Raw genomic sequence first — 23,282 nt, 5'->3', positions numbered from 1 at the left:
CTGTCCATGATGACAGCTTGTGCCAAAGTGCATTTGCTAGCACCATACTGTATGTCACACAGGAGGTCCATGATCAGATTTCATGATTTCTGTCTTTCTAAGATTAAAGGCAACAATGTTGGAGTGGGTCTACAGTATTGGAGGAAGGGGTGCTTAGTCTTAACTCACTGTTTCCCCAATGAAAATTGGTTGTTGAAGCTGCTATTAGTCCTTTTGGGGAAGGGGGGGGTACCCAAATTAGTAGTTGTAGAGGTATTGTTTCATATTCCCCAATTGCATGGTGAGCATTTGTGTGCCCAGGTGCCATGAGCCCACCGCCTCTCAAGGTACCACTGCCCAAAAGACTGCTTGTGACAACATTGCATGGTTCAGATTAGGCCACAGCTTTATGGGTTACAGATGTAAGAAGTTTTGCATGGGCATTGGGTTATAATCAATATCAACCAGCTTCTCTGCTGGATGATCCACCAAGGGGTCAAGCCAGTGTCAAGGAGGTCCTGTGATATACATCAAATAGATGTGACCTCTCCAGGATCACTATCATGAGGAGTACTATGGCCCTAGTCCACTCCCTGGGTGTCTGACAGAAGCACCTCCTCTAGGATCCCCTATTTCCTTGGAGGTGGAGGCAGAGCCTTACAGCCTTCCTTCCGACCATGAATAAGGTTCCACCCAATGCCTTACATACCAAAGTTGTGGCGATTGCTATTAGTTAGGCATAACTCCCAAGGTCGGCCAATAGACCTGGTGGGAAAACTATAGGGAGGGAGGGTGGGAGAGCTAAAAAAAGGGTGAGAGGCAGCCCTGCTTTTATCCCTGGGAAGTGGACCAGCTCTGCTCCCTGGAATGAGCCCACCCTTGAGCCTGCCTACCATTGATCAATCCAGCAGGTGAGCCAGATTCAACTTTCCAGCCAGAGGAGAGGGGTAATATATCTCCTAAAAGCTGAATGATCCAAAGTTGCACCTGCCATAGCAGACCATTCTACAACGCCACACTACTGATTAAGGTAAGCAGTATTGCCAAGGGTAGCTTTCTGTTGAAGAAGAGATTGTTGGAGACTTACGGAGTTTTTGTGGCATTTGGGTTTATATATGGATAGGTTGAGCATTGGTGCAGCTTCTGCATGATTAAGAAGGTTCTCGTATCTCTTTTGGGAGTGTGCTTATTTTGGCTTTGCTCTGAGCAATGGCTGTAGTACTATTGTAGGGAACCCGAGGAAACTTTGGTAGTTCAAACTAAGTGTGCTCCCATCAGGAGAAACCCTGGTGGCTCCTGCCAAATAACCTTTCCACAGGCAGTAGCTGCTGCACTGGCAAATTTCCCTGAAACGATCTATTTGCATAATTGGCCATGTAAGTGCAAGCCTAATAAGTCCCCAAACCTCTACCATTGCCTAATGCAAGCAGATACTCATGGTAAAGACCAAATTATCCAGCTGGGAAAGCTTGTCAGAATAAAAATCTCTTCAACTGTTTCCAGAAAGTGAAGATAGCTTGCGGTTTTCCTCCCAGATCAATCAGGACCCTCATGAGAAGCACCAGCTAACGTTAACCCAAATTAAGCATATTCTATTTTTGAAACTTGATTGTGAAGGTTTTTAAAACCCAGGGTGGTGAGCAGGCTTGGCTTCACAGCCACCCCATCTGCACCTGAGCCTAATGATCTCTTGATGAGAGAGTTCCCTCTTATCAGTGTCCATGCATTTGAGTGGACCAGCCACCTGCTTCTCATTTGCTGTGAGAGAAATCCTGGATTCAGCAGTTCACGACGACACTCGAGGGACTTTTTCTCTTTGTCCACCCTTCCTTGGGACAGGTAAATATTACCTTATCCTTATCTTTACTTTTGTCATTTCCCTAACCTCAGGGTCTCTCAGGAGGGTGTTTCCACAACCATAAAGGCAGCTGCAGTGGAACCTTCTCTGGAGGAATCTTTTGTCTCCATATGAATGCTGTCGCAGTCTGGGCATCTAAACTGTGTTCATATTAGCATCCAGCAGTTTCCTAGGTTTTGTTTGAGGGCTGGGTTTTTTTGTGTGTGGTTTTTGCATCATTTTGTGTAAAAGGATCCAGAGACCATCTGTCCTTCTCATTGCTGAAGCACTGGATCGGGGTGATGGTGGTGGAGAGGAACGCAAAGCATTTGGCAGCCTCAGAGCTATCATTTGACGCAGCACTCTCTACTATAGTTGCTAATGGAAACCTGAGTTCATTGACACTGGTGGGACCTGCCTCCTCTGATGCTAAAAGCCTATTAATCTGTCAGGCAGCTGATATACCTGATAAACTATGCTTTAACGCACCTGCTACCAGGTGGTGGGGAGTCTGTTATGAGAATAATATATATATTCTTTGGTCATGCAGGAGTCTGAAAATGGCTTCCTATATTTGTACAACATCCTGGAGAGGTGAAATAAAACTGCCATGGCAAGCTATTGAGCACCGAGGCACACTGCAAACATCCAATTTAATCAGTTCCACTGGGACTTCACGGTTCCTGCTACATCAGTCTGTACTGGTGAACCTGCTGAGCATTTTATGGGCAAATCAGCATGATTCTCTCTTTTTTTTAATACGGCTTCCCATTCCTGCTCTTAATGGCAGCCATTGTAGTCCTAAAGATGGATGAAACGTGTTTGTATTCCAAGCAGAGTTCTGTGCAGAATGATAAGGTTGGCTATGCTACGGTGAACCTGCTATATCATCACAGGGTGGTTGCCCTTGTCCAAAAAAAAAGAAAAAAGATCTGAGCAATCAAAGCTTTCTCACAAAATCAAGCATTGCCTATTAATTAGATTGCCTAGTAAGTGTGCATACTGCAACTGAGATTTCCCCCCTCGTGATGCTTACCTGAAGCCTGTCCTCTTCTGGTTTGAGGATTCTTGGGGATTCTCCAGATATGGTAGTCCTGGAATAGCCTGTTGCAGGATTCTGAGAATGTTAATGTCAGTTTTAAAAGACATGATTCTAGTCCTCATGGTTATGAAGAAAAAGCATCAATGCAGAGCTTTTTTAGGCTCAGAAATTTGGAGGGCAGAGTATAGGTTCAACCTCAGTAAGCAAAATACAAGATATGCACTGTGCATTGGTTCTTTCTAGAGTCTGCTGTCTTCCCTTTCCCTACACATGAATTCAGATAAAAATTCACCCCAAAACCTTATCTCAGCTGCTAGCTGAACATTTCACATTCTATAACACTCAGGTTTAGAATACATAAGAAAAATGTTTGCAAGTTGAGTGTATTTTAAACACACACACACACACACACACACACACACACACACACAGACAGACAATCTAAACTCCTTGTTTACATTTCATCGTGTGGCCAAGATACCCAAGGGCTTCACATTTTCTCAATACGTTGTGAGTAAAATGAATTCTATTTTTCCCTACTCCCAGGGTATAGTTTTAATCAACTACCTACTGGGTTGCATAACAGTTCAGCAGAGTGGAAAGCAGACAGAATCTCTCTGCTGGGTTGCTGCTATTCCATGTCAATCACAGGGTCATCTGACCTAATGATAGGAAACAGTGAGCAAGCTACTTTTTCCTAAGACCAATGGTCTAAAGTCGCAAGATAGAATATATAATTAAAAGTGCATATTAAGGGCAGTATCCAGCTAATGCAAGGATTTACACTTGTGCTATGGAATTTCCCCATGTGTGCCTCCTAAATCTGTTCTGGGTTTCCATGCAACACACCAGAGCAGATTTGGAGAGGGAACAGGGTACACATGGGATGAGAAGGGGGTGGGAGTTTCTTTGCACAAATGGAAACCCTTGTGTTGATGGAGCAACTTAGTTTGATAGTGCCCTAAAACTTCAAGTATGCCATATTCAGATGAACATTGCTTGTATTATTATTATTATTAATAATAATAATAATAATAATAATAATAATAATTTATTATTTATTATTTATACCCCGCCCATCTGGCTGGGCCTCCCCAGCCACTCTGGGCGGCTTCCATAGAAAGCAAAAATACAATAAAATATCACACGTTAAAAACTTCCCTGAACAGGGCTGCCTTAAGATGTCTTCTGAATGTCAGGTAGTTGTTTATCGCTTTGACATCTGCTGGAAGGGCGTTCCACAGGGCGGGCGCCACTACCGAGAAGGCCCTCTGCCTGGTTCCCTGTAGCTTTGCTTCTCGCAATGAGGGAACCGCCAGAAGGCCCTCGGCGCTGGACCTCAGCGTCCGGGCAGAATGATGGGGGTGGAGACGCTCCTTCAGGTATACTGGACCGAGGCCGTTTAGGGCTTTAAAGGTCAACACCAACACTTTGAATTGTGCTCGGAAACGTACTGGGAGCCAATGTAGGTCTTTCAAGACCGGTGTTATATGGTCTCGGCCCAAGGGCACATATTGAAATCTTAGGAATGATCATGGGCAGAAATTCAAGCCGACACTGTAGAGCAGTGCTTTTCAACTGGTGGAATGTCATGAAACATCTGGAGGTTGTAAAGCACTTTTCTCGTATGTGCAGATGTGGATGTGAGTGTAACAGTGCATTCCTGTGCTGCCTTGTTATGCACAAAGTTAGGGCATAGCTTTTAAACATAGCTGAGGTCATCTGTGTGGAGGCCTAAATCAGATGCAGCTCTTTTGTCTGATTGCATTTTTCTGTTGTCGCATAGTCTGCATGCAGCCCCACGATGGCAATTCTGTGGCCTCTCCACGTATGCGCTGCAGAATGTGTGAACCCCATGCTCTGGCAGCAGGTGATGAATCTACACAGAGGAGTCTGCCATGGTTGGTTGGGCACTGTGCAGCTCTAAGGTGAAAAAGCACTTAGGAATTGGTTTCCACCCATAGCGCTTTGTCATCTTTCGCACACTTTTCCCGCTTTGTCTTTTGCAGTGGATTTCTGTACTGTACTTCAGTGTTGTTTTTCAAGAAGTGTAATGTCTCTCTCCCCTCTCCCCCCCATCCTCAATCCTGATATCTGCTGTCAATCCCAGCAATGCTTTCACCCTGAAATCATTACTGATAGCGTTTACTGATCAAGTCAAAGACTGTGGCATACTTTTCACTTTATCTCAATCTGTTTTTGAACTGGCTTCATTCTTTAAAGGCTGGATCTAGTTTGAAATTTTCATACAGCCTCACATCTATTTTGATTATACTTGGAGATAATTCTAAATTTGTTTAGTTATGGAAAAGACACTTTTGAATGCTGAGTGTTTCTGAAGGTCTTAGTTGGCACAGACCAGTTATTGTAGAACATTCCCCTGTGCCCATTTTTGGTGCAAAGTGCTTAGGTTACATTATGATATTTGAATTACATAGCAGCAAACTAATATAGGCTATTTATAAGCTAACCTTTTATTTTCCTGGAGACTAACCGCACCCCCAAGACAGAATCTTTTGTACATTGCAGAAGATAAGAAATTGAAGTCTTCCATAAAAACAGAATGCTTGACTTTTCCAGATAATAAATACTTCTTGTGCACATGTATGATGTGAGTTGGTATTGATGAAAATTGGTAACAAAGGGGATAACTAAGACCAGATATCCAAACTTTAAGTTCATTTGCCATCACAAGTAGGGAAGGTGAAGTAATTCAGTTCAGTTCACATTTACTGAATTTTCATTTCATGAAACAAAAGAGGAATAAAAACGCAGGCGTTTGCACTTCTCTGAATACTAGTTGCTAAGAATTGGAGCTGGGCAGAGTGTAATTTGCACACAGGTTCTGCTTTTGAGCTTCCCACAGGCATTTGGTTGGCCAGTGTGAGAACAGGATGCTGGACTAGATGGGTCTTTGGTCTGATCCAGCAGGCTCTTCTTCAGTTCTTATGAGATGCAGTTATCCAACCAAAAATAATGTGTATATTAGGAGAAAGTGTGCTTAGAAACACTTTTATTAGTGAAAATAACATATAAAAATGCATTATATTAGGGAATGCATATATTGGGCAAGACTGCATAACATGTGAGTGTTAGGATAATGCTTACTAAAATGGTGAATTTCTGTGCGTATTAATATTATTATTATTATTATTATTATTTAAAATCACAAACTAATATGGAAATGTGGCAAACTTGAACCTAAGACTGGGACAATGAGAATCTGAGAGGAAACTGAAATGGACAGATGCATCAATCTTTACTCACAAACACTTTCTTCATTCTCTTTCTACCATCAAATCCTAAGCCTTTACCAAAGAAGGGTACCTTCCTTCCTTCCTTCCTTCCTTCCTTCCTTCCTTCCTTCCTTCCTTCCTTCTAAATCCATTGCTGGTAAGTGTGCTGCTCCAACTTCTCTGTGCTGGTCGGTGTATTTTTTTCCTGTACCCAGAAGAAACATAACATTTATATTTGTGGAAATAAATATTCTGTGATTTAGGGAAGCTTCAGCTTTGCATTTTATTGTGAACTACAGATTCTTCATTTAATTTGAGGATTTAAGGATTGTGCTAGGTCCACCGATACCAGCTACCTCCAGCAACCATTAGCTAGATATCATAAGCAGGTTGTAACGGTCCTCTTTGTTGGTTCCCAGCACTGAGTTCTTCGATATGCACTGTCTCTGAACATGGAGGCTTCCTTCAGCTATCAGAACTAGTGGCTACTTTGAGTTTTTCATTCTTTATTTCTTTTGCTTGATATATCTTTAGAAAATCTTATAATGATAGTTATAATATGAATCATGCAATAAAAAGTCTGTATCCCTTGGAGGCAATATCAGTGTTGAGGGAGGCCTTCACAGTTTTCACATTAATAGTTACAGTTTTCATCTGATGAGACCATCCTTCTGTAACTGTTTCCTTTCCCAGTGTAAGGGATGCAGGTGGCGCTGTGGTCTAAACCACTGAGCCTCTTGGGTTTGCTGATCAGAAGGTCAGCAGTTCGAATCCCCACAACGGATTGAGCTCCCGTTGCTCTGTCTCAGCCCTTGCCAACCTAGCAGTTCGAAAGCACACCAGTGCAAGTAGATAAATAGGTACAGCTGTGACGGGAAGGTAAAACGCCATTTCTGTGCACTCTGGTTTACATCACGGTGTTCTGTTGTGCCAGAAGTGGTTTAGTCATGCTGGCCACATGACCCAGAAAGCTGTCTGTGGACAAATGCCAGCTCCCTCAGCCTGAAAGTGAGATGAGCGCCGCAACCCCAGAGTTACCTTTGACTGAATGTCCAGGGGTCCTTTACCTTCTTACTTTTTACCTTTCCCAGTGTGTAACCTGTTAACTCTTTTCATACAACCTTGTAACTTAATGTTTAATAATAATTTTAATAATGTAATTGTTGTCATACAAAACTTAAGATATACACAGTGGTACCTCGTGTAACGTACTTAATCCATTCCGGAGGTCCGTTCGTAACAGGAAACTGCTTGTAACATGAGGCGCACTTTCTCTAATGGCGCCTCCCACTGCTGCCGCGCCGCCAGAGTACGACTTCCGCTCGCATCCCACGGCAAAGGTCGCAACAAGGGGCATCTACTTCTGGGTTAGCGGAGTGCGTAACCCACAGCATTCATAAGGGAGATGGTACGTAACGCGAGGTACTTCTGTATTTTAGGTGGATAAGGGAGAAAACAAGGAATGTAGCAGAGGCTCAACTGGGTTGTCAAAACAATCCAAAGCATAATCCTAGTCAGTAGAGGACAATTCCTGTATATTCCACAAGCATCACAGCATTTTTACTGCTATTTCCTGAATGGACAGCTGAGTGGAGAGATTTGTGCCTTTTCTCCCCCAGAGCTTCATCTTGAATGATGCCAAGTGTCAGGGGCTCAAGAGCAGAAGCACAGGGAAGGGAGGAGATGGAGAGCGAAGGGGAAGAATCCGAGGGGAGCGTAGGAGAAGATGACAGTGGCCCGAGAGATACCATGAGCCTCTCCAGCGAATCGGAAGATTCACAGAAGGGGGCGCCGGTGGCCAGGGCAAGGGGGTTCCCAAGGGGGACACCCCAGGAGCAAGGGGCCAGCGGGGACTCCCAGAGCAGCAGTTGGAAATCAGGACCAGCTTCCCCACCAGAGCATAGTGGGGGGGAAGAGTCCCAGGTATCGGGGCCAGCGTATTCCCCACCAGGGAGAGAAGATGAGTCAGGGCGGACCACGCCTCCATTAGAGAGTCAGGGAAAGGAGGGGAGGTCAAGTCCAGCGAGCCTCCCGGAAGAGGGAAGCAGTGACCGAAGCAGTATAACGGTCAGGAGGAAGGTCACTGGGTTGGCGCGAGAGACAAGTTCAAATGTACAGGAGCGCGGGACAGCAGAGAATGAGGATTGGGAACCAGGTCCTAAAGCCCGCCGGAGGCAGGGGGAGGAGTCAGGCGACTCAGCGTCAGAAGAGTCCAGAAAGGGGAATGCCCCAGCGGGCAGGAGGACCCAGAGGAGGAGAGAGCAGCGGAAGAGGTGGAGCAGGGCTAGGATCTTAAACTGGTGTCAGGGGGGAGGAGATTCAGACGGGACTTCGACGGTCTAGGGTTTAAGACGTAGAGCTGCGCGCTGCGGCTTTGAAATGGAAACTGAACTTTAATAAAGACTTTTGTACATAACGACGACCTGGCGTTGGTCCTCTGTGAGCTGGGACCTTGGGGCAGCTCTGACACCAAGTATCAAAAGGCAGCCATGTCTTAACCTGCTTCAAAGGATCAATCTTTGTAGCCTTTGTGTATAAAAAATGCCTTCTTACACCCCGAGCAGCGTTCAACGCAAATTGTTTTCTTCTCCATAATAAAGAATCAATCACATTTTCATTTCTCCTTATTTCTTCTAATTGATATAAAAATGCAACATTACTTCCATAATAGGCTGATCAGTGGTGCATTCTGTGGTGCACAGAGAAACAGAAAACTCTCCGAACTGATTTTTTCCAGAATGCATTAAAAAATAAATAAAACCTCAAGCAGTATCACAATGAGACAACATTACACACAGTAAAATGTAGGGTGAAAAGTCTTATAGAGGAGTAGCTTGCATGATCACAGTTTTCATAATCTATGTAGCCTGCAAAACGAGACTCATTACAATATATCATTTTCTGCAGAAAATTCAGTGCATCCTGGGTTGTGGGGACTGCAGGGGTGAAGATTGCACCAAATAAGATTGGCAAAAATACCTGTTTTCCTTCAAACTACTGTTGGGTATAAATTTACAGAATGTTTGGGAAAAGGTTGTTTTTTTTGTTCACTTCAACACATTATATGTTTGGAATAACTATTGTCTGGTGCACAAATGCACGAGAAGGAAGTGACTAAGGTGCTACAATGGGTGAGGACTGCAGGGCCTGCTCCCTTCCAGGGCCTTTTCCAACTGGCCCAGGGGGCGTGGCCCAGGAACAAACTTTTGGAACAAACTCTTGGGGAAGGGTGGGAAGTGCTCTGCCATTGCTTCCCTGTTCCAGGTGGTTAATGTGCTTTAAAATGTCCTCAAGCAGTCGGTGGCAATTTAAATTTTTATTTCTTTATTTCTTTTTTTCCATTGTTGGGGGTGGGTGGGATGGATATTTGGTTGGGGATTAATTTTAGTATAATTGTTCTGTTCCTTTTTGTTGTTGTTGTTATTTTATTGGTTCTGTATAGTTTGTGTTTTGTTTTGAAGGGGCTAGATCAGGGCTGCCTGGGAGTGGGGCCCCAGCCAACACGATGGCTGGGACAAGTTCCACAGGGGGGGGGGGGAAGCACTGGGACATCTGATCTCGGTGATCATGGGCAGGAGGCGGAGTTACGCTAAGACCAGACCATGTCATTACCGAGGAGGCAGGTTTAGTCGTTGTTTGAAGACTATCCCTGCCTCCGGGTCTGGCCTTGACCGGATGGATACTGGAATCAACAGGGGAAACCTACATGACCTGAAGGTGTTGCTGTGTAATGCCAGGTCAATGATAAATAAAACCACTGCCATCCACGACCTGATTGTGGATGGAGGATTTGACCTGGCATGTGTGAGAGAGACCTGGTTGGAGGAAGCAGATGGGCCTGTCCTTGCCGCTGCTTGCCCACCAGGTTTTTCTTACGCACAGCACCCCAGGTCATGTGGGTGGGGAGGGGGGGTTGCAGTGATTTTTAGGAAGTCACTAGCTTGCACCAGGCGTCCTACTGGGAAGATCCAGTTTTCTGAGTGCATGTTCTGGAAGTTGGGCAATAGGGGCAGTACAGGATTCCTTTTGGTGTACTGACCTCCCCGCTGCACCAAGGATTCCCTGTCTGAGCTGCTTCAGGTCGTGGCGGATTTTCTCCTGGAGACACCTAGTTTGGTTGTCCTAGGGGATTTTAACATCCATGCCGACACGGCCTTACAAGGGGCTGCTCGGGACTTCGTGGAAAGCATGGCCTCCATGGGGCTGTCCCTGAATAAGTTTGGCCCAACTCATAGTCATGGACATGCCTTAGACCTGGTGTTCACCTCTAGTGACGTGGGTGATCTGACACTAAGTAAAAGTGAAACAAAAGAAGTGCCATGGTCAGATCACTTCCTGGTGCAACTGGACTTCTCCGCGACCCTTCCCCTCTGCAGGGAGGTGGGACCAATTCGGATGGCCCGCCCCCACCACTTAATGGATCCAAATGGTTTCCAGAGAGTGGTAGGGGATGCTTTATCCCATGTTGATGGCCTTTCAGCTGATTCCCTGGTGGCCCGCTGGAATGCGGAGTTAACCAGGGCTATCGACTGTCTGGCTCCGAAGCGCCCTCTCCGATTGCATGGAGCCCGGACAGCTCCGTGGTTTTCTTTGGAGCTGAGGGCGATGAAACAATCGCTGAGACGGCTAGAGCGTCGGTGGCAAAAAACTCACTCCGAATCTGACCGGACACAGGTTAGAGCTCAACGTCGAGCCTACCAAGTGGCGATAGCGACGGCGAAGAAGACTTTCTTCACCGCCTCTATTGCATCTGCAGAAAATAGTAGCAGGAGACTTTTTCAAGTGGTTCGTAATTTAACGGAACCACCTTTACCACTGGGGCTTTGTAAAGACCCCAAGATCTCCTGCAACGATTTTGCAAAGTTTTTTGCAGATAAAATCACTCATATTCGGAAGGACCTAGACACCACCGTGGGAGCAGGGCTGGGGCGGGAGAGTGCTAGAGCTCTGTCTGGTCAAGTTGCATGGAATCAATTTCAATCCATTACCCCCGAGGATGTGGACAGGCTGCTTGGACGCGTAAAACCAACCACCTGTCTCCTGGATCCTTGCCCATCCTGGCTAATAAAAGCAAGCCGGGAAAGGCTGGGCGATGGGCTCTGCGGGGTGGTGAATGCTTCCCTCTGTGAGGGAACATTCCCAGATCCGCTGAAAGAGGCGGTCATTAAACCGCTTCTTAAAAAACCATCTTTAGACCCGGCCAGTATGGCCAACTATCGCCCAGTCTCAAATCTTCCATTCTTGGGCAAGGTGATTGAGCGCGTGGTTGCTGAACAACTCCAGGCATGCCTGGAGGATGCGGACCATTTGGATCCCTTCCAATCGGGATTCAGGCCTTATCATGGGACTGAAACTGCCTTGGTCGCGCTGGTTGATGATCTCCGGCGAGCTAGGGACAAAGGTGAGAGTTGTTTCCTAGTTCTGCTGGATCTCTCAGCGGCCTTTGATACAATCGACCATAACATCCTTCTGGACCGTCTAGAGGGGCTGGGAGCTGGGGGCACTGTTATACAGTGGTTTCGCTCCTTCCTCCTGGGCCGTGTTCAGAAAGTGGTGGTGGGGGATGAGTGTTCAGACCCCTGGGCCCTCACTTGTGGGGTGCCTCAGGGTTCCGTCCTCTCCCCCATGCTTTTTAACATCTATATGAAGCCGCTGGGAGAGATCATCAGGGGGTTTGGACTGGGTGTCCATCAATATGCAGATGATACCCAGCTCTACCTCTCTTTCAAATCAGAACCAGTGAAGGCAGTGAAGGTCCTGTGTGAGTGCCCGGAGGCGGTTGGAGGATGGATGGCGGCTAATGGATTGAGGTTGAATCCTGACAAGACAGAAGTACTCTTTTTGGGGGACAGGGGGCGGGCAGGTGTGGAGGACTCCCTGGTCCTGAATAGGGTAACTGTGCCCCTGAAGGACCAGGTGCGCAGCCTGGGAGTCATTTTGGACTCACAGCTGTCCATGGAGGCGCAGGTCAATTTTGTATCCAGGGCAGCTGTTTACCAACTCCACCTGGTACGCAGGCTGAGACCCTACCTGCCCGCGGACTGTCTCGCCAGAGTGGTGCATGCTCTAGTTATCTCCCGCTTGGACTACTGCAATGCACTCTACGTGGGGCTACCTTTGAAGGTGACTCGGAAACTACAACTAATCCAGAATGCGGCAGCTAGACTGGTGACTGGGGGCGGCCGCCGAGACCACATAACACCGGTCTTGAAAGACCTACATTGGCTCCCAGTACGTTTCCGAGCACAATTCAAAGTGCTGGTGTTGACCTTTAAAGCCCTAAACGGCCTCGGCCCAGTATACCTGAAGGAGCGTCTCCACCCCCATTGTTCTGCCCGGACGCTGAGGTCCAGCGCCGAGGGCCTTCTGGCGGTTCCCTCATTATGAGAAGCAAAGCTACAGGGAACCAGGCAGAGGGCCTTCTCGGTAGTGGCACCCGCCCTGTGGAACGCCCTCCCATCGGATGTCAAAGCGATAAATAACTACCTGACATTCAGAAGACATCTTAAGGCAGCCCTGTTCAGGGAAGTTTTTAATCTGTGATATTTTAGTGTATTTCTGGTTTTTATGGAAGCCGCCCAGAGTGGCTGGGGAAACCCAGCCAGATGGGCGGGGTACAAATAATAAATTATTATTATTATTATTATTACTACAATGGATTGTGCCTTCTCAGGGAAAAGATATTTCCCGTCCATAAAAATCTAGCACATCAGAGGCAGAGAAAGAGGCACCTGGCCAATCAATTCCCTGCATGCCACATTTCTAACTGCAGCCCTCGGCATCCCTGTGTTCAGTCTTGAGTGACTTATTCCAGAATTTCTGAAACTTTCTTTTTAAAAAACGCAAACTGCTTGGAAATGGCTGGGAATCTCAGCTGACCACTTTAAAAATTGTTGTTGTTTTTTGTTCTATAGAGCTGAGCATATATAACTTGCATTAAAAAATAAAATAAAATTATTTGGTACCATCATCATTGTTAAAACTATTAATAATGAAAAGCAGTCCCCAGGCTATGCCATTGAGAGGAGACCCTTTATCTGCTGCATTATGAAAATTATGGGCCCTAACCTGGGCCTTATTAGCCTGTCCAATAAACAAATGGCCCTGATCCCCATCGTTAGGGGGAGTAGAAATCAAGATGCAGAGTTGAGTATAGATATTCTTCACTGCTCCTCAACCTTTCTGTGGACCACCAGCATGGAGCTTTTGGACTAGCAGCAGTTCATGGACTGGAGTTTGATAAGGCTGAACCTCTGCATAAGTACTGACCTGCCTTTGGTGGTGCCTTATTGGAAGAGACCTCAATTTCTCTGAATGAGTACCGCATCCCTGAGGAATGCAACATCCCATTGGCCATTTGGAAAGCTGTAATTTTAGATGTTCCCCATGAAATGTTACTTCTGTGTATGCATAATGCAGAGCTTCAGAATTGATGTCTTGGGCTGCAAGGGTCGTAGGAGGAGGAAGAAAATGAGCTGGGGATAAAGATAATCCTGAGGAAGAACATGCTTGGTGTTTAGAACATTTTGTCTTGTACCGAGCGATTGCAAAGATATACACAGTGCAATCATCCTTCAAGCACCAGAGTGATGTAAGCTGGTTCATGTTGTGCAGTCTGTCGGATGTTGCCAGCATAATTTAAAAGTCTGACATGAAACTGAGTTCAAATTATTCAGAGAGCATTTCTGCAGGGATTCATGGAAATCAAAATGAAATCAATGGAGCCATTTGTAGAATGGTTATGCATGCTGAACATTGGTTTTCTATGAAACTTACAAGAAAAAAAGAACAGCAAATATATTTTTGCAACAATATGGGCTCAGTTTTTATTATACAGTAAATTCCATTTATTAAAGCAAAGGTACGACTTCAGGTTTGAACATTAATGACTTAAGAGCTAGCTTTAATTTTAGTTAATATATTAACCAACTGAGCTATCCAGGTTGTTCTTAACTTTAATATAACATGATCCTCCCTCCTTCATCTACCTTTGCCAGCTATAGAAGGCTTGGGCGAAGGCACGGATGAGCAGGCAAGGTGGTAGATAGAAGGATACACCATTAGGTGTAAGCATTGCAATCTTTTTGAGTGCCTGAGACAATATCAGGATTTAGGTACCATCTGTGGGTGAGGACTTGGCAATCCCAAATAACAATAAGTAAACTTGGGCAAGAGGGTGATTTCAACTGGTGCAATTCTGTGCTAGAGTTTCTCCCAACTCCCAAAGCAGATGTGGGGATGGTGAGCAGTGCATGCGGGTGGAGGAGAGGGAGGAGAATTCCTGTTACACAAGCAGATGTCATGCCGCTTGTACAGTTATTTAGCTGGATGCCACTCTATGCTTTCTTAGACCTGATTCATGGCAATTCCCTCCCAATTAAATGCAGTGCCCAGTATGGACAGGTAAAGTGCAGATGAGGCTTTACAGACCCTCTTGCCTCCTTTGATTACATGTTTTAGATTTCTTTGCTTCCTGTTGATTTTGGCTGGGGGAATAGTCATGAATAGCTTTCTAGAGACCTCTTAAATAGCATCTCTTAATTGATTTACGAGATATGATTAATTGAGCATATTCACCCAGTGTTTTTCCAGCTGCACTGGCTCCCGGTGGAGTACAGGGTCAGATTTAAGGTGCTGCTTTTGACCTTCAAAGCCCTTCACGGCCTAGGACCCTCGTACCTATGGGACCGCCTCTCCTGGTATGCCCCACGGAGAGCCTCAAGGTCCATAAATAGCAATACCCTAGTGGTTCCGGGCCCTAAGGAAGTTAGATTGGCTTCAACCAGAGCCAGGGCCTTTTCAACTCTGGCTCCGGCCTGGTGGAACGCTCTGTCTCATGAGACCAGGGCCCTGCAAGATCTGATTTCTTTCCGCAGGGCCTGTAAGACAGAGTTGTTCCGCCTGGCCTTTGGCTTGGAGCCAATTTGATTCCCTCCCTCTATTTCTTTTTTCTTTTCCTTTCTCCTCCTGCGATGAGGCTACATTTTAATATTTTAATGTTTCAATATTTTAATGTTGTATTTTAATTTTGTTTTTAAGTTGTAATCATTCAACTTGTTTTTATTATTGCTTGTTAGCCGCCCTGAGCCCGGCCTTGGCTGGGGAGGGCGGGGTATAAATAAAAATTATTATTATTATTATTATTATTATTATTATTATTATTATTATATAATGTTTCCAAGGAAAGATAGGGAGGTTTAATTTCCCCAGGCCTTTCAGAAGGGTTAAAGTTTTCAATGAGCCATTCTGTTTAAATTATACATTGCCTTTTTGATATTGCTTGATATTGTTTGATAGTGCATGCAGTTGGGAGCGGAAGGAAGGGCGCCACCCACGCCATCTCGCACAGAGCTTACCTCACGAGGAAGCTAGCCTGGCTATTCCAAGAGTTAGAAGGGGGGCCCTGGCATTCAGCCAATCCCCCCAAAACTCATAACACTATGTTGTTTTCTTACATCAGAATCTTGCCCAGGCAAGATGGTAAAAATGAAACTTGAAGGCATGACACAAGAAAGAAGGTAATGAATTCTAGTGATTTTCCCCAGTGATCTTTCCTGTTGTTGGAAGTACAAGTTTTGCAGCAGGCAAAAAGGCTACAAAGGCATGCTTGAACTCACAAGCCACATTAAGTCTTGGAATGCTCCAGTACACACATCCATTAAATGAGTGTTTATTTTGTGGAATAAGGAAGTGCTTAGTCAAATACAGAAGCATGTAGGCAGTTTAGTTAGAAGGCCGGTTGCAGTGAAAAAATATTTGCTGAGATGCGTTCCATAAGAAACAACAAGCACACCATGTTCTTTCTGCTAGAAGCTTGTATTTCTGCTCTTTCTGTACTTCTCAGGTTGCCGTCAGGGAGCATTAAAGTACACAAGTGAACAGAGGTATGCTTAAGCCTATTGATTTCAGCGGGCTTAAGTGCTCCTGAACTTGTTCCACAGTGGTGAAGAACCTCAGGTTGGGGGCCAGAATGAAGCTCTCCAGGCCTCATTCTCTGGTCCTCAGATGCTGCCTTGGCATGTACTTCACTGAGTGCTTTTGCCTTGCTGAAACGTGTCCATGATCTGTGGTTATTTATTTATTTAAGGGATTTCTGCCCTGCTTTTTGAGGAAAGCCTCCACAAAGTGGCTTGCAGCAAAATTTGAAACAAACCCACATATTTAAATACACAGTTTGTTACAGCTGTAAGAGTAGAAAACTAGCCCAATGCCTTTGAGTTGCCTAGATTGAGGGGTGGTGGTGGAAATTCTGACTTTTTTTGTGTGTGTGTGTGTGTGTGTGTGTGTGTGGCTGAAATGTAGCCTTATGCAAATAAAAGGTTCTTACCTGTTGCCCAGAGTTAACAGAAGAAGGCAATGGAGGCTTGTTGTAGGGTGGAAGCAAGGGAGCCAACAGTTCACCTACTGGCTGTACGTAGCCAATGGCAGGCGGAACTAATGGGCTCTGTCTCCATGCTCTTCTCTAGTGAATTCTACAAAGGCAACCCTGAGACTAAGAAGGAAGATAACAGCTAATGCTACACCCTGGACTGGTTGCAACTAAGGAGGCAAGTGGAGTGGGGCTGGCTCAGGGCAGACTGAGCTTGGTGGGGCAGTGCCCCTTTTGCCCTAGTGAACCACCAGCCTCCATTTTAAAGGGAAGGTAACCCTTGTTTTTTTGTAGTGGTGCAAAAGACACATTAGCTTGGAGAGTGCATCTGCGTCCCCATCCTAATGCTGCAGTGACTTTGACTGACTATACAAAGATGAACTGTTTAGCATTCCATAAGCTCTTTTGAACAAACTTTAAAAATGTCTCCTTGAGTAGAATTTAAAACGAACTTTTCTCTCCTGAATCACAGATGCACAAACAAAAGAGAGTGCTTGCGTACAGCGGCATAGCACTACTGGCATTTTAGAATTGTTATCATTCACAGAACAGTTATTAATTCCACCTTCTCTTGTCTGCTAGCGTGGAGTGTTATTCCAAGCCTGTGGTATATGGATCTTTCCATCTATTCATCCATTTATCTCTGTCTCTAGGCGTGATAAGTTATTCAGACCCTGGAATTTTAATTAGAAGGAGCAAAAGGGGGGAAAGAGAAAAGAAAGAGGGGAAAAAAGTAACTTGTCTTACTCTATCAGTAGCGTGACCTTATTGAGATGCATAATCTGTTACTCATGTCAGACATCAGAAAGGGTGGCAAGACTTCACAATACTATTATATACAAGAAAATGGGACAAAGGAGAAAGTGCTGCATTGGGTGTGATGAGGAAATCAAATCCTTTGTTCTTGGTTACTTAGATTACAAATAAAACACCATTATTGTTTCCCCAAGAAACTGGGGTGGTAGACAATTTTAAGCTTACTCGGAATGGGCCCACTGAAGTAAATTGATTTAAGTAGCTTCAGTTTCCGTGGCCTTGGTTCAGCTAACCCAGCATGCTGGTGGGAGCCTGTGTGGCGGCTCCCACTAGTGCCATGGGGCTGTCCCCCTCACACACTGCTGTGTCTCCCCCTTGTCTGCTCTGAAGGGTCAGGAGAACCTCCAGAACGTTGGGGGAGGAGAGGGGGACAATCAGCTTGCGCTGGTGGAACAATCGGAAGGGCATGATGATAAATTCCTCTGATTGAGTTTACTCTCACGTAGCAAACAATCACTGGTGCTTATACAGTGCTGTTCTTTTCCCCACACAGTTTGGTATTCAATTGCACTGACAAAAACAGGTTGCTTGGTGTCATTTTGATGTCAGGTGACTATGACAAGTGGGTGTTCTCATCTACCTGTCAAATTTGGCACACAGTGGGTGAAGGAGCGGAGAGAAGAATCTGGCTCACCCCCTGGATCTAGTTCCCCAACCCTGACTTAGCTAGATCTCACCCTTGAGATATTAAAAACAAAATAAAAAAATTCCTTCCAGTAGCACCTTAAAGACCAACTAAGTTAGTTCTAGGTATGAGCTTTCGTGTGCATGCACACTTGTGCATGCACACGAAAGCTCATACCTAGAACTAACTTAGTTGGTCTTTAAGGTGCTACTGGAAGGAATTTTTTTATTTTGTTTTGACTATGGCAGACCAACACGGCTACCTATCTGTAACTTGAGATATTAAAATAGTTTGACATTGGAACACTTTGGATGTGACATTAATGCATCTCATCGCAAGCAGCAGTGCCTTGTTTTATACTTGTAGAGATGAAATAGATGACCCAAGCAGTGACTAGGCTCCAGTTTCCTTGACTGTGTGTCCAGAAATTCTGACAGCTTAGCTGCAAGATTTGTGTTTAATATCCGATATTAAAAGAAAAATGATTGTGTACTTGAGGCTTACATTTTTAAAAAATGTGTTTCATACAAGAGTCGCCTAGTATGAAAGGCATTTTATCTTAAGATGGAAGGGATATGATTTAGGATTAGATGCATTCTTTTCAAACCGTGGGTTTTAGAGATTCAATCCTTTCATAATAATAAAAATTATGGCTGTACCTTGGGGGCTGCTGATGTTCTTTCTCACATGCACAGGTTAAAGTTAAAGAAAAAAATTTGCTAATTCTCATTTAGTTAAGAGATTATGTGGCAGCTTTTCAGATAGCTGTTTGGGTGGTGCTGTGATTTCTGCTTCTGCTAGCAAAGTGTTATGTATGGTTTATATATTAAACTTGTATGTTGCACTGAAGAGAAAAGAACAATGCAAAGTGATGTACAGTAAAACTAAATCCAAATGCATTAAGTCAATGAAACTTTTTTAAAAATAAAAAAGATCGGACTACAAAATAGTAGCAGGCTCAGTGAACTAACAGTCATAAGACTTTTAAAACAAATTATTCTTGACCTGTAAGTAGAACAACAAGAAGTACGCTGCTGTGGGAGGAGAGAATGGAAGAAAGACTCATTGTGCAGTGGAAGTCCTTGTGCATGGCCTCTGTTGATGGAGTGCATTAGGTGAATTCCACACTTAGCTTATAGAGTCTTGGTGCTGGTTCTTGGCCTTGTCAGTAACTATTGGGGAACTAATCAGCCATCCCTTGCTCGATCACATTGCTTCAGGTAGCTTACAAATAAAAATATTAGTGTTGGGTGAAAAATGTTCTTTGACTTTTACAGCACCATGCCACCAAAGTGGGGTGACATTCTTTGGTGACATGGAGGGGCATGTGAAACTGCATACATTTTGGGGGGGCGAGGATGTTATCAGCAAAGCCTGGAATGCAGCATCTGCTTTTACACTTAAAAACTGAAATAATTCTGACAGGCCAGTGGGGACCTCCATCTTTTTCTCCCATAATGCATCTGTCATGCAACTGCATCATGTTGTAGTGTTGTTCAAAGGTAGCATTATGGGAGGACATGGCAGACTGGCTGACCACTGACAGCTGCTGTTTCCATCTGTTTCAATAGGCCAGAAAAATTTATATTAAGAAATGTGAAATCAAACATGGTGGGCCCACCTTTACTGCTAAGTTCCTCCAGTCCTGAAAATTTGTTTAATTCTCCACCCCTCCTGAAAAAAATGAGATTCCCCCCCATCACACTTTCATACACCCCTGAAGCCAGAGGAAGGTTTTAAATGAAAGGTTTGAAACAGCACTGGAAGTGCATATAATTTGCAACAAATATTGAAAACAATTCTAACAATAAAACTAAGCAAACAGCTGTTAAAACATAAGCATAAAGGAGCATAACAAACAGCATCATGTCCACCGACTAAAAATAAAAATCAGTGGCCACATGAAAAGCCTTGCCCACCAGAATAAAATAATCCCAGGAGCTCAGAGCTTGTTTAAAAGTGGGTGAAGGGGGAGACATGAACTTCTTTTGGATGCCATGTTGTTGACATCTGCTTGTCTTGAGAGATGGAGTGCATCTCTGGGGATGCTGGAGAATCACAGCGCCTGCTGTGGCTGCAGAGACTGGTAACTCATAACTGCTGCCTCCCATGTTGTTTTTGCTGTGTTTGCAGCACTGAAGTGACCTCTCCTGGGCACAAGCCTGGCAGTGGCAGAGCTTCATGTTCCGGCACCGGGGGGCAGAGAGCAGGCGGGGGCGTGGCACGCCACCTGCAGGGGCATGGCGCCCAGTGCGGGTGGGGGGGCAGCCGTGATGGCACCCCACCGGGATCACGCTGCCGGGGGCAGCGCACTCCTCTTCCTCCACCAGTGAATCCCTGGGCAGTGTGTGTTATGTATTCAGTGGTCTATGTTTGCCTGAGCTTGAGTCTGGACTAAGGATTCTGAGCCCCTGTGTTCTGATTCGATACATGATATCCAATCACAGAATATTTCAGGATTTGGGCCTCTGCCATTGGCCCTTAAGCTCCGAGTCATGATTCGAAGCTTGGAAGTTTAGACAGCTAATCATGTTGGGAGTGGAGTGGCCCAGGCCTTAAAAAATGTATATAAGCAGTTGCTTTGCCCTTGTTGTCCAGTTCTGTAGTTCAGTAAAGTTTCTTGCTGTTATCACTGTTTCTTGCCTCATGGGAACTCACCTACGCTTCAGGGTGTATGGAGATTCTGGGCTGCCTAGATGGCAAAGCCCTTTTCTTGGCCTTGCTGATGGGGTCCAAAGGAAAGCAGAGCAATACATTTGGCACCAGCTTGGCTGCAGGAGTTTCTGGTGACTGACAAGTCTTTCTTTCTTGTCCTCACCAACCAACTGGTAGGGTATCATAAGCTGATAATAAATTTCAAGCAAAATTCACAAGGTTCTCTGTTGCTGGAGGGAGCTGAAGTGTTTGTACACAGGCCTTGATTCCACTTGGTCAGACTTTGTTCTAGAAAACCACACTTGATGCCAACAATCCCTGTGATCTCCCTGGTTGTCCATTAATTCCTAAGTGTTCTCAAAGTCCAATTAGCTGATCAAGCTGTGCCCTGCACTTTGGGGCAGCTTTGCTAATAGTTTTTGAGTGTACACCAGCGATCTAACCACTTTCTGCAGAAAAGCACCTCACACAAGTCACGGCAATGAGGTGGAGAGTTATTAATTGAAAATACATTTCCTCAGGAAAGGTGCTGAGATTTAAAAGAAAAAAAAAACAGTTCTTGCAAACTGTGCACAGAGCTTTGTTTGATGCTCTTCAGGATAAGCCAAAAAGGACTCACAGTTTGATGCTTTGTTACATTATTTTCCTCTGTTCGCTTCCTTAATGGGATTTACTGTCTATCCTATCTCAGACAAATGTCACTGTGCCAGCTATTGCTTACCATTCTTATTTTCTTCACTCACGCATACTGTGTGACTTTTATCTTCCGTGTAGTTCATAGCTAGCTTCCCCTTTTGTTTGATGATGGCTTTGGAAACGTTCCCTATACAAGCTGTTCTATTGAGAAGGGTGCTGGTTCCAGTACTTCAGCAGGTGACATGACGGAGCTAAACAGTAAACTGTTCATCTGCCGAAACAAACAGCTTGCACGGAAAACTCCCACCAGGGCCACTGCTTGGCATAGATTGGCCATTGTTAAAACCAAATGACAACATGGTTTCAAAAACTTCATAAAGGCCTTTGTGTAGTCTGTACTGTAATGATGTCCTTGTAGCAGGGAAAGACATACATTTGCAATGATTCCAGTTCAGAATCATTAACACCAGTCTTATTATTTCTGTGTCCTGAAAAGTCTCTTTTGAAGTATGGGTAAGTGGTGGAAGCTATGAAATACACAGCTAGCTACTTATGCAGAAGATAAAAGTCACACTGAGTGAGTGTGGCAAAGAAAAGAATAATGAGGAGCATTCAGTGTCATTTATCTGACATAGGGAAGAAGATAATTTCTTCTAAAATGGTCAGGAACCGCATCCCCCACTCCTAATGTAAATAAACCTATTTTCCATTGGGCATGAACTGGTATAATAGGAACTGGAAGGTTCTGGTTTGCAGAAATCTCTTTGCATGACATCATCTTTGTTAGGCCACTGGAAGCTTTTTGGAGTAAAGTTTGTGTGGTTCTGCAACTCCGTTGTGGGTTATAAGAACCCATCTTATTTCTATGGTTGTAAGTTGTTTTAAGCTATTTTTAATATTATGTTTTAATGCTGCAGTTACTCACACTGGGACCTTAGGGCAAAGGGTGGATAATTTAATAATAGTAATAATCATAATTTGTTTTACATATTGTATTTTAAATTGCTGAAGCATGGGTAAGGCATTGAAATAACAATACGTTGTGCACTCCAAGGTAACTGGTGTCTGAAATGAGAGCCAAACAGAAAGCTGCAAATACATGGCATCTATATGACATTCCAGATATTTTTTTGAGTTAGAAGCTATGGTGACTTCTCTTTTCTGGCTGCTGGTTGGCCAGGCATTGTATTTGCATGTCCTCAAGATTCTGCCTCATCTCAATATTTTGGGGAAGCCACAAATTCGGAATTTTAGTGAATGCTATTGTCAGAGCTGCCCGAGGTCCCAGCTCACAAAGGACCAACGCCAGTTCTTGTTATATACAAAAGTCTTTATTGAAGTTCAGTTTTGATTCCAAAGCCGCGGCGCGCAGCTCTACGTCTTGAACTCTAGACCGCTGAAGCTCCGTCTGAATCTCCTCCCCCCAGACACCAGTTTAAGACTCTAGCCTAGCTCCACCTCTTCCTTTGCTCTTTCCTCCTCTGGGTCCGCCTGTCCACTGGGGTCTTGCCCTTTCTAGACTCTTCTGACGCTGAGTCCCCTGAGTCTTCCCCCTGCCTCCGGCGGGCTTTAGGACCTGGTTCCCAATCCGGGTTTTCTGCCGTCCCGCGCGCCTGTACATTTGAACTTGGCGCTCGCGCCCAGCTGGCAACCTTTCTCCTGACCGTTACACTGCTCCTGTCACTGCTTCCCCCTTCGGGGGGGCTAGCTGGACCTGACTTCCCCTCCGTTCCCTCACTCTCTGATAGAGGCGTGGTCAGCCCGGACTCATCTTCTCTCCCTACTGGAGGAGACGCTGGCCCTGATACATGGGACTCTTCCCCCCCACTACGCTCTGGTGGGGGAACTGGTCCTGATCTCCCGCTGCTGCTTTGGGAGTCCCCGCTGGCCCCTTGCTTCTGGTGCGTCCCCCCTGGGACCCCCCTTGCCCTGGCCATCGGCGCCCCCCTCTGGGAATCTTCTGAATCGCTGGAGAAGCTCATGGAATCTCTCGGGCCACTGTCATACTCCCCTACACTGCCCTCAGATTCTTCCCCTTCGCTCTCCGTTTCTTCTCTCCCCTGTGCCTCTGCTCCTGAGCCCCTGAC

General features: G+C 45.1%; 2 long non-coding RNA genes across 4 annotated transcripts in view; one reads left to right on the top strand and one right to left on the bottom strand.

The window, feature by feature from the left end:
* The window catches only part of LOC309330921, a 118,068-nt gene that overhangs the window by 54,562 nt on the left and 40,224 nt on the right, over positions 1–23,282 (top strand). For all 3 annotated transcript variants that reach the window (XR_014151643.1, XR_014151644.1, XR_014151645.1), the window contains one exon: positions 888–1,009. This is a non-coding gene — a long non-coding RNA (uncharacterized lncRNA). The remainder of the gene's footprint in view (positions 1–887; positions 1,010–23,282) is intronic.
* LOC309331003 lies at positions 6,223–21,500 on the bottom strand. The gene is made up of 3 exons (XR_014151682.1): positions 21,303–21,500; positions 7,307–7,522; positions 6,223–6,299 (listed from the first exon to the last, which is right to left on the bottom strand). It is a non-coding gene; the product is annotated as an uncharacterized lncRNA (long non-coding RNA).

Source organism: Podarcis erhardii (genome assembly GCF_964252035.2).
Source record: "Podarcis erhardii genome assembly, chromosome: 1".
Taxonomy (NCBI): domain Eukaryota; kingdom Metazoa; phylum Chordata; class Lepidosauria; order Squamata; family Lacertidae; genus Podarcis; species Podarcis erhardii.
This window is presented reverse-complemented; position numbering and strand designations above follow the sequence as displayed.